Raw genomic sequence first — 12,244 nt, forward strand, 5'->3', positions numbered from 1 at the left:
TATGGCATGCGATGCGATAAAGAAATCGTGTGACTCAATATCAGGGGCGCCGTGATAATACAAAAGTACCTCCATTACTAATGTATTGAACGAGTCCAGAAAACACCCCTTTAGGTGAAGGGGTAAAAAGTTGAATTTTGTTTGAGTTTTGGGGTCCCAGGATCAAACTCTTCGCTCGATTCTTGGTTGTGGAAAAACTTTTTTAGTGTTAATTTTCTGATGAATTTTTGGAGGTCTATAAAGACATCAAACTCATTTATCGATACTGCAGGGCAAAATTTTAGACCTTTTTTCTAAAAGTGTCCCCTCTTCTTGTAAGAGTATGTGGTCACTTAGATTAAAGATTTTAATCATTCCTTTTTCTAAATCAGGGGGTGCATTAGTTGTTATATTTATTTCCCCCTTTTTAATGGGTTTCTTTCTAATCATTTTTCTTTTAGTATTTATTCCACCCCCTTTACCTCTGGTGATTTTGCCTGTAATTATCTTTTGGTACTGAGTTGATGTCGTTCCTCTAAAAAATTATTGTGTCCCTGTTTCGGGGAGTGAGTTCTTTCTAAATTGGAAAACCTATTAAATGTTGGTATATTCAATTCTCTCCTGTGATTTGCTTCATAGTTATCTCTTTCTCTTTGTTGGTATTCTGTTCGTGACCTCCAACTTTTTGTTTGTTTATTTTCCTTCCTATATTGGGGTTTAGCATAGGGACAAAAATCATTTTAATGATATTCTTCCCGATTGTAATGATATCTTTCCTGATATTTTTTTTTTATTTTTGGTATACTTTGAGTTTCCAAATAAGGTTTCCTATATTTAGGCCTCACACTAGGGGGTCATTATTTCTTCTGAGATTACTAGGGTTTTATTAGTGTCCTCAGTCGGACTGTTAGATTCTTCTAAATCTCTCAGTAGTTTTTTTTATTTCCTATTTATGAGAATACTTTCTGTTCTTTCCAACTTCTCACAAATTTTGATCTCTTTATCTTTATATTCTTTTTGATCTTTAAAAGGAGATGAGAGTTTTTTTTTAAAGAATTAATGCAAGAAATTTGGGGGCCCTATGGCACCTCAGACATTTTGTGACAGCAGCTGGCACTCCTGTGGCGCATGTTTTGTATGCAAAAAGACTTTTTACTGTGCACCCTGCGAGTAATGTTTGTTCCCCAATAAATGTCTGTGTCTTCCAACTTGTGTCATAGAGATGCAAGATTTGTGTTCTGTGCAGGAGAAAGCCACCTGGAAATCAAAGGGATGTGGACAAGAACCAAAAGGGTTATGGAAAGATGGACAAGGAAAACCAGTGGCCCCCAGAGCATACGTCCCTGGCCTGGCAGAGGTAGCCCATGACCTGACTCATCTTGGCAGGGAGGGTATGTGTAAACTGGTCAAAACTTACTGGTCTGCCCTAGGGTTTGCTTCACAGGCATTTAAGACAGCAATGTCATGCCTTACTTGTCTGAGGAAAAATCCCTCCTACAGAGGGTTCTTTTTGGGTAATATAAATTGAGTTCATACAGTTACAACCCTGTAGAATTTTTTTTTAAAATAAACTGGTATGTGTTGATGTATTTGTTTATAGATATGGTATCCCAAAAGTACTCACTTTACTAGAGAAGTCTTACAAGTCATGTGTAAACTCCTAGGGATTGATAGTAAACTCCATACTCCCTACTGATCTCAGCAAGTGCTAAAGTGGAGAGAATAAATGGTACTATGAATGAATGCCAGAACTGATTTTGTAAGCCACTTTTATTGCTCTGTATTGCAGGGGGTGGGCACTGTGTGAGTAGATTCCAATTATTGGAAATTGGGGACATGCATTGTTAGAGTATTTTAGTACTCATTGCATACAGCTGTGGCCGGATAGGCTGTGGCCATAGTTTAGCTGTGGCCCTGTATTGAAGTGGGCTGTTTTAAAGTGGGAAAACGAAGTCATAACTACAAGTGTTATACCTGCGTTGCACCGAAGGATAACTGAAGGCAAACTACTTCAAATCAACAAAAACACACATGGACTGCATTGATACCTCAAGGGAATGTAATTCATCTCCAATATGCTTTCTTCAAATCTGTGTTATGCAAACTCTTGTATGATTTGAAAAGTTCTGATGTAATGAATTGATTGTAATTGTTATTACTTGTTTGGGGAAGTTGTTCAGTGAAGCATAGTTTAGTGTTGCATTCTGCCTGATCTCTACTCAAACACAGTGTGAATTATCTCATTTGACCATTTGGCCATTAGTGTTCAGGTGTAGCCTGAACTGAACAGACTCACTATATCCTTAGAATTAGTGACCTTCAGCTGTGTTGTAACTGATGAAGTGATTTCTGAACAGTAAAAAAGAAAAAAACAGACATTGAAAAACATCATCAAACAGGTAATTTCAACTTTAGACTTGAATTTTGTACTGTCTGAACATGGCTAGGAATAACAGATGCACAGGCAAATTTTTTAAAACTATGTGTGCAAACGCTAGAAGCCTAGGAGACAAAATTCCTGAGCTAATTGCAATACTGACAAGCGATGGCCTAGACATTGTGGCTATTACAGAAACATGGTGTAATGAGAACCATGACTGGTAAATAGCTATACCAGGATACAATTTATTTAGGAAGGACAGAATGGGAAGAATCGGAGGAGGGGTAGCAATGTATGTAAAGAAAAGCATAAATGCTACTTTAATATAAAACATTGAAGAAAAAACTGAGGCCCATTGGGTGACCATAGAAATAGGGGGGTAGGACATTATTTGTACTGGGGCCATCTATAGGACACCAGGCCAGGGGAAGGATTTGGACAGGAGCCTATTGCTTGATGTCACTAAAATGGCTTTAAAGGGAGAAGTCATAATCATGGGAGACTTTAATCTACTTTAATCTACCTGGTGTGAATTGGGAGGAGTCTTTTGCAAGATCATCTGCAAGTGGCAAATTTCTAAATTCCCTACAGGGAGCATCTCTCAAACAATTGGGAGCCTACTCGCAAAGACTAAATATTAGATTTAATACTCACAAATGGTGACAGGATATCGGAAACATATGTGGGTGAGAACCTGGGATCCAGTGATCACCAAGCAGTATGATTTAGTATCAAGGAAGGGTCCAACTCCAGTCACACAAAAACTTTGCACACCTTGGCAACGGTCTCCAATTGCCCTGAGGGAGCACTACTAGTAGTAATGGACGTGACTAGTCTATACCCCAAATGGAGGGACTGAGAGTCATGAGGGAATTTCTCATTGACCAGTGCATGGAAGAACTAGACCTCGACCTGTACATGAAATTGATGGAGTTATCTTTGGTGAACAATTATTTCCTGTTCAATGGCCGCTTCTATCGCCAAAAATCTGAATGTGCCATGGGGAGTTGCGTATCACCCTCATTCGCGAACATTTATATTTTCCGAGAAGAACAACTGATGTTCTATAACAATCAGGACAACAGAAAGCACATAATAATATTAACCAGATTCATAGATGACCTATTCATGATCTGGTCATGGGGTGAAGAAAAACTGACATGACTCATGGAAGATATCAATGCACGGGAGTCACCAATCAAACTGACATATATGTTTTCAAGGGTTGAAATTGACTACTTGGACATTCCAGTGTCAATAAAAGAGGGGCTATTGTGCACTAAAATATATCATAAGCCCACAAATAAAAATACACTGTTGAAGGCCAACAGTTTCCACCCCTGATCCCTAATGAGAGCCTTATGAAAATCCCAGATGCTGAGGGCAGCAAGAATCACCAGTGAAAAGCCACATTGCCAGAAGTATTGGATGACTTTGTCTCCAGATTTGAAGAGAGAGGATATCCTAGGAAACCACTCCTACAACAAAAGGAGGAAGTGCTCAAGGTTGATAGAGACAGACTACTTCATCCAAGGCTTGGAGCCACAGGTTCTAAAGGACACAAAGAAGACATCATGTCATTTGTGACCCGCTTCTACACCACTAGTGCGGTACTACCACGGGCACTATGGCCGATAGTGAAGACAGATAAGGGTTTACCATGCTTTAGCAACAAAAGACCTATGCTATACTACACTCGTGGCAGAAGTGTGAAAGACATTATACCCCATAATGACATCACCACAGTGAAACACACAGTTGTTTTTTTTCATCTTGCATATAGCCTTGACAAAGGGGCGCTTGGAGCCCTGAAACGTTGGCACATTTTTGATGCACTGTTTATAAAGTTGTTTTCTGCACCAAGACCCTCCGGAGTGCCATCTTTTTTCTATAGCGCTATATATATATATATATATATATATATATATATATATATATATATATATATATATACAGTATATATATATATATATATATATATATATGTAGAAAAGAGAAGAATGAAGCGCACCAATCAGCAATAAATTTGACAAATTTTACTTATATAACTGCTGACATACATAGGGTTAAAAGTAGAAAGCTTGCCGTGTGGACCGGGCTATACAGCCGGACCCGGCTGTATAGCCCGGTCCACACGGCAAGCTTTCTACTTTTAACCCTATGTATGTCAGCAGTTATATAAGTAAAATTTGTCAAATTTATTGCTGATTGGTGCGCTTCATTCTTCTCTTTTCTACAAGCATACCCCATTTTGGATTCGTGGTTGGATCCTTGTATTGGAGCTGCACACATTTATGGGACATTCGGACCATTCCTGATATAAGACTGTTGGACTTTTTGCGCTGGGTATTTTCTCTCCCATATATATATATATATATATATTGAAGATTTAATTACCTTGATTAATTCTCCTGATGTATTATAAAAATGCAGGTGTATTAATTGAAAATCAGAGACACAAATCACCTGAGGCAAAGTATCAAGGCTGCATGTGCAAGGATTGATGGAAATTCTGTGTTAATGGACCGTGTTCATTGAAATTTTGAACAGTGCATTGAAGTGTATATTTCTAATGAGTTACAACAATTTGAACACATCATTTAATGTGTCCGAACATATGATGCATTGTAATGTAATATCAATAAACCATTAAGAGGGGCTGGAGTTAGGAGCACAGCAAAAATATCAGCAGCTGTGCACATGGACAAATCATGCTGCAATGCAAGGAATGCGAATATTATTATTTTTTTGTGTGCAGTTTTTTTTCATTGTGGTCCACCAACACTGTGCCCCCCCCCCCCCCCCCATTCGTAAAACTGTGTACGCACTTCTTCAAGTCGGGAGAAGGCTGCGAGAGATTAAATATCCCTCTTAATATCTCTGCACAATATAAATCTTCTCCACATACAGTACAACATGGTCTTTGTGAAGGTTTAAAATTACTCCTTTTTTATTTGCATTTCTCCCAAATAGAATTCAGCCCTTTAATGCAAATTTGCCTAGGATTCATGACTTTTAGCCACTCTGTAGAATTAAACAAAATAGATTTATTTTTAGGTTATATATTTCCAAACCACTGATTTCTGCATCTTTAACGTTTTAATAATACTAAAGGGAAAAAAATGTTTTTTATAAGGTGCCACAAGTGGTACGCGGCGCCGTACATATAGAACACAATAGATCAATACAGGGTAAACAGAACTAGACATAACAGTGACAGATCAAAAACAGCGCACAAATAAAAATTAACAGCACAATTCTTCGTACACAATATAGCTGAGATATAGGGAAGTGAGTGAGAAGAGATGCAGGTATATTTATTTATTTATTTACAGTTTCTTATATAGCGCAGCAGATTCCGTTGCGCTTTACAATAGTAGACAGTGATAAAACAAACTGGGTAACAACAGACAGACTTAGAGGTAGGAGGGCCCTGCTGCAAGCTTACAATCTTTAGGGACATAGGAGGGAAACACAAGGACAGGCACCAGTAATAGCATAGCAGTTCCACCAAGTTACAAGTCCAGAAGGGAAGCTATAAAATACATAAGTGCCTCAGAGGGTTATGCTTGTGGTACTTAAACATGATAGGCTAGCCTGAAGAGGTGAGTTTTCAGAGAACGCTTGAAAGTTTGAAGGCTAGTGGAGAGTCTTAATGTGCGTGGAAGGGCATTCCAAAGGATGGGAGCAGCACGATGAATGTCCTGTAATAGTGAATGAGAGCTAGTGATCCATGCAGAAGAGAGACGGAGATCTTGTGAAGAGCGGAGGGAGTGAGATGGGAGATATTTTGTGATAAATAAAGAGATATATGCTGGTGCAGTATGGTTAATAGCTTTATATGCGAGTAGAAGTGTTTTATATTGAATACGGTAAGATACAGGCAACCAATGGAGGGACTGGCAGAGGGGAACAGCAGACGATGAGAGTCTTACAAGGAAGATCAGCCTAGCAGCAGCATTTAAAATGGATTGCAGTGGGGAGAGTCTGTTCTTGGGAAGACCAGTTAGGAGACTAGTGCAATAATCAATGCGGGATATAATGAGTGCATGGATAAGAGATTTAGTAGTGTCTTGTGTGAGATACGGTCGTATTTTGGATGTGTTTTTTAGATGCATGTAACATGATTTAGAGACAGATTGAATGTGGGGAAAAAAGGACAGTTCAGAGTCGAGGATGACCCCTAGGCAACGAGCTTGTGGGGTAGGGTAGATTGTCGAGTTGTCAACAGTGATGGAGATATTAGGATGGTAACTGTTCTTGGCTGGTGGGAATATAAGTAATTCCGTTGTGGAAATATTGAGTTTGAGTTGGCGAGAAGACATCCAAGATGAGATGGCAGAGAGACATTCAGATACTCAGCCCAAAACCACTGGTGACAACTCTGGGGTTGATAGATAGATTTGAGTATCATCCGCATATAAGTGATACTGAAATCCGAAAGAGCTGATTAGTTTGCCAAGAGAGGAAGTATAGATTGAGAAAAGCAGAGGACCTAAGACTGAGCCTTGCGGAACTCCGACTGTCAGAGGTAGTGAAGAGGAGGTAGAGTCAGAGAAGCGAACACTGAAAGAGTGATCAGATAGGTAAGATGAGAACCAGGAAAGGGCAGTATCATTAAGACCTAGGGTGATTAAGACCTGTGTGATCCACAGTGTCAAACGCAGCAGAAAGATCTAGAAGAATAAGAAGTGAGTAATGGCCTTTAGACTTAGCAGTTACCAGATCATTCACCACTGTAGTCAGTGCTGTCTCAGTGGAGTATTGAGAGCGAAAGCCTGACTGAAGCGGGTCTAATAGGGCATGAGAGTTAAGGAAGTGTGTGAGGCGAGAGTAGACAAGTCTCACCAGTAGTTTGGAGAGGCATGGGAGCTGAGAGATAGGACGATAGTTAGAGAGAGAGTTAGGGTTGGAATTGTGTTTTTTCAGAATGGGAGTAATCACTGCATGTTTGAGCAGAGAAGGAAAAGTACCAGTAGCAAGAGAGAGATTGCAGATTTTAGTTAAGGTTGGAATAAGCACAGGAGATAGACTTTTAATGACTTGCGCAGGTATAGGATCGAGAGGAGAGGTAGTAGAGTAGGAGTATTTGAAGTGTGTGGATACTTCCTTTTCATTTGCAGGCTCAAATGAAGAGAAAGTGCCAGAGGGTTCAGCAGGGAAAAAAGTGGGTTAGAGGTTGAGGAAGAGCATACCATTTCATTTTGGATGTTATCAATCTTGTCCTTAAAGTAGGAGGCAAGTTCTTGTGTACTGATGGTAGCCAGTGGGGGAGGAGGGGGAGGGTACAGAAGAGACTTAAATGTGTTAAACAGTCACTTAGGGTTGGTGGCATGAGAAGAGATGAGAGATTGGTAGTATGTTTGTTTGGCAGTGTTCAAAGCATTGCTGTAGGAGTGGTAGCTAGTCTTATATGTGAGGAAGTCAGTCATATTACGAGATTTACGCCATTGGCGTTCTACTTTACGCGATTTCATAGTTGCATTGTTTTGGTGTGCCACGGTTGGCATCTAAGCCTACGTGGGGTGTAATGGGTAGCTGGAGCCACTTCATCAAGGGCTGTTTCTAGTATCTGGTAGAGGTGGGAAACAGCAGAGTCAGGAGAGGTAAATGTAGAAATTAGTGAGAGCTGTTGTTGCAGGGAGGTGGAAAAGTGTGGAAAATTATTACCATTAGTATTTCTGCGGGTTAGGGTAGACTTGCATGATTTCAGTGTCAGTGTGCTTGGGGTAATGGAGGAGAGCGAGAGGGTAATGAGATTGTGATCAGAGAGAGGGAAGGGAGTGTTAGTAAAATCAGAGACTGAGCAAAGCCTGGTGAAAACAAGGTCAAGGCAGTGGCCTTCCTCATGAGTAGAGGAGTCAGACCACTGAGATAGGCCGAGAGAGGAGATTAGAGAGAGGAGTTTGGAAGCATGCAAGAATGATAGTGGAGATGTCAGAGGATAAGAAATGGGGGAGCCAGGCAGAGAAATCTTCAAGAAATTGAGTTTTGGGAAGCCCAGGTGGGCGATAGATAGCAGCAACACGCAGAGGGAAAGGGGAAAAAACCCTTACAGAGTGAACTTCAAATGATGTAAATGTGAGTGAAGGAACTGGTGGTAGAACTGAGTATGTGAACGCTTGTGACAGTAATATACCAACCCCACCTCCTTTACAGTTACCAGGCCTGGAGGTGTGAGTGAAGTGGAAACCACCATGTGACAGTGCTGCAGGCGAGGCCGTGTCTGTTTGTGTGAGCCAGGTTTCTGTAATGGCCATCAGGTTGAAGTTGTGAGAGATAAAGAGGTCATGGATGGATGTTAATTTTTTGCAAACAGAGCGTGCATTCAATAGGGCACATTTAAGTTGTTTGGTGTGTGGTGGGAGGCATGTGATATTTATGAGGTTAGCTGTATTTCTATAAGGCTTAGAACCAATTAAATCTGCGTGGGACAGGTGGTATTGTAGGTGAGTAAGAGAGCTGTATTGTATTGTATAGACTGTACTGTATAGATTGTAGGTGAGTAAGAGAGCTGTAATTGAAATGCAAGAAGGGTGCTGTGAGAACAGAAGGGAAGAAGGCACTGCTCTAGGTGCTTTTAATCTATATAAAGTCAGAACTGGAAATTTAGTTTCATCCATCCATTCAAAAGTGGAATAAGAGCAACAGAAATACAGGTTGAGTATCCCTTATCCAAATTTTTCTGAAAATAACTAAATTTTCATGCTAAAAGCACTACTGGGTACATCTGTAACTGGCACTACTAGGGAAATAACATGCAACTGGCACTATGTGCAAGAGATTGATTGCTTGCCATTCAAATTCAGTACCTGCGATAGTACACAAACTTTGTTGCATATTTTGAAACCTTGTTTTATGCACAAATAAAATATAATTGTGTGTATTTCATGTGTTTATGTACAAAATAATTCTAAATACCTCAAGATACATCTTGACATATAAAAATATTCTGAAATACGGAATAATCCGTTATCCAAAATTTTTCTGGTCCCTAGTATTTTGGATAAGGGATACTCAACCTGTATACACATAGGGCCTGATTCTGGTTCACTTACAAATGCAAATTGTCTCTCTAATGGACAAAACCATGTGCACTGTAGGTAGGGCAGATGTAACATGTGCAGACAGACTTAGATTTGGGTGTGGTTTGTACTTCAAACTGATATCTATAGTGCACTATAAAAATAAAGCAGCCAATATTTACTCTGCACAGAAACAAAATAACTCACCCAAATGTAACTCTCTGCACGTTACATCTACCCCCTGCAGTGCACATGGTTTTGTCCATTAGAGAGAGAATCTGCTTTTGCAAGTGATCCAGAATCAGGCACATAATTCATTTGTATGTATTATCTATAGTTTTGACCCATTAAACAAAGCAGATTAGAGAATCATTTCTGGAATTAAAACATTCTGAAAGCAAAATTAGCATACAAAGAAGATTGTTTAAATGTATTGTCTTATATACTGTACTCCTAACAGGAACTAGGATTGTTACATATTAAAGATACACATTAACTAGTGCGATTGTGCACTGAAGTGTATTCAAGTATTGGATAATTACTCAGACGTTAACTAGCGTATGCCAATATTTCTGATGGAATGTTGATAAGTCGGAAATAGTTTGTATTCCATATCAGTATATAAAATCAAGCATTTTATAAAGTAATGATGATGCCATTGGGAACGCAGCATTCCTAACACATAAAATATATTAAAAGGGCATTGGGCCATTACAGCTTCAGTGTGTCTTGGCATAGATTCTACAACCATCTGGATCTCAATTAGAGGGATGCAACACCATTCTTTCACGAGAAACTCTTTTAGTCAAAGTTTTGTTTAATTGAGATTAAAAAACGGTATATATGTATATATATATCCAGATTTTTTTTCAGCATTTGCACTAATTAGTGATGTCTGCCACTTAAATTGCTATGCCAACATCGCCTAAATAACCACTTATAATAGATGATCAATCTGTGCAGTCCTTAGTACTGTGGCTACTGCCAACAATGACAACGTTTTCAAAGCTATTGATAAATCTACTTTCAAATATGAATAAGCAACATGGTGGCTCTGTGAGTACCATACCATAGTCATCCTTACATGTAACTATATTTCAGCCTCCTCAATCCTATTTGTATTATGTTATCATCAATTTCCAGTTTTGCTGTAGAAGGAAATGTGTAGGATTTTTGCTAGAGGCAAATTTTATACAGTGTCAAAGCAGAACAAAGTTGCATGGTGGTCAGGATTTTGTCCTCAAAATGGCGGTGTTGTCGGTTATATGTTTGGGGTTTACATGTTTTTCCCAATGTTTGCATGGATTTTCTCTAAGTTTTTACATACACACAAAAATATATATTGTAACATTAATTTGGCCTTGAAAGTTTACCCAGAGGTTGGTTAAAAAATGTATAATGGATGCTCAACTAGGACAAGGACTGTTGTGTGTCATTCAGTTTGCACACTCATACTGGAGATAGTGTATGCTGACCAATACTTTTGGATTGGTTGAGACCAACAAAAGTGGTGTGGAGTAGGGTGGCCAATCCTGGGAATTGCCAGGATTTCAATCCCGGGATTGGAGTATACAATCCTGGTATTTAGGGATTTGACTGCATATGCACAGCCCAATGCAGGGCAGCCCAGAGATCATGCTGCACAAATGTATTATAAATCATGGGAATGTTGTTACATAATTTATGGTACTGGTGACATTGCACCAGTAAAGGGTCGGGAGTCTGTCTGAGTAGCAGCTAACATAACCCTGTCATCCGGCTACCAGCTACCGCTCAAACTCTGCAGCAATACACAGATGTATTCCCGACCCTTCACTGGTGAGAAATTCCCAACCCTTCACCTGCACAAGAAATTAGGTAACAGCGCTCTCATAATTCATATTAAATTTGTACTTGTACCTTGAGCTCACTAACAGCGTAATTGGAGAACTGTTTTATGTTTTTCAAATTTTTGAAGATCTACCTTCCAGTTGTATATTTATGAGATATATTAAGTTTAAATTGTGTTTTTATAAGTTATTATAATATACCGTGCATGTTATGTGACCAGTCATTTATATTTATTTGATACATAAAAAATACCTGTTTTATTATAATGTTGTATGGTCTTAATTCTTCCATGTCAGCTTATTAACTTGTAATTAAGAAGCACAGATAGTAATATACATATCTATTTTTGCTTTTGAAAAATGAAAGTCCTTGGCCCAGCCACTCCTAGAAAACTGGGACCGCATGCCTCTGGTTTCCATAAACACTGGCCAATCCCACCTCCGACCCTCTCCTCCTGATTAACATGCAATAGCATTCACTGTTCCTCAGTGTGATCGCAGGACCTGTCTTGACATATGCAGTAAGGTCCTAAGCATGCGCAGAACAAAAACATTGGGTTTAATGCCGGGTTAATCGCTTACGCAATACAACCTCAATTAGCTCCATAGCTGATGTATGTATTTTTTGTTTTTGCTATGAATCAGCCAAAGGATAAATAGAATAAAGTCAAATAAAATCTTGCTAAATATACATTTTCATCATACTTTCCCCCAAATACAGTAGCTGAAGTTTCCCTTTAAGTTATTCAAATATTAATTGCAAGATTTGTTTTTAGTTTTTCGCCTTTAGCAGCAAAAACAAAACACAGCCCTGGCCTTTTCATAGACATACTGTTTGAAAGGAGAAGAAAATAAATGCATTAACTGCTTTTCTATGCATTGATTTTCCTAAACAGTCAGCGTGTGGTTAGATGCTCTCCAGCGCCTGATGGTATTTCCAACCAAGGTAATAACATTGCTGTAGTTCTGGACCAAGATACATCTGTACAGGAGCTGGTAAGATGTGAAATGTCACATCTCGGCCTCGTATC

The sequence above is a fragment of the Crinia signifera genome, chromosome 2, assembly GCF_055691185.1.
Source record: "Crinia signifera chromosome 2, ASM5569118v1, whole genome shotgun sequence".
Lineage (NCBI taxonomy): Eukaryota > Metazoa > Chordata > Amphibia > Anura > Myobatrachidae > Crinia > Crinia signifera.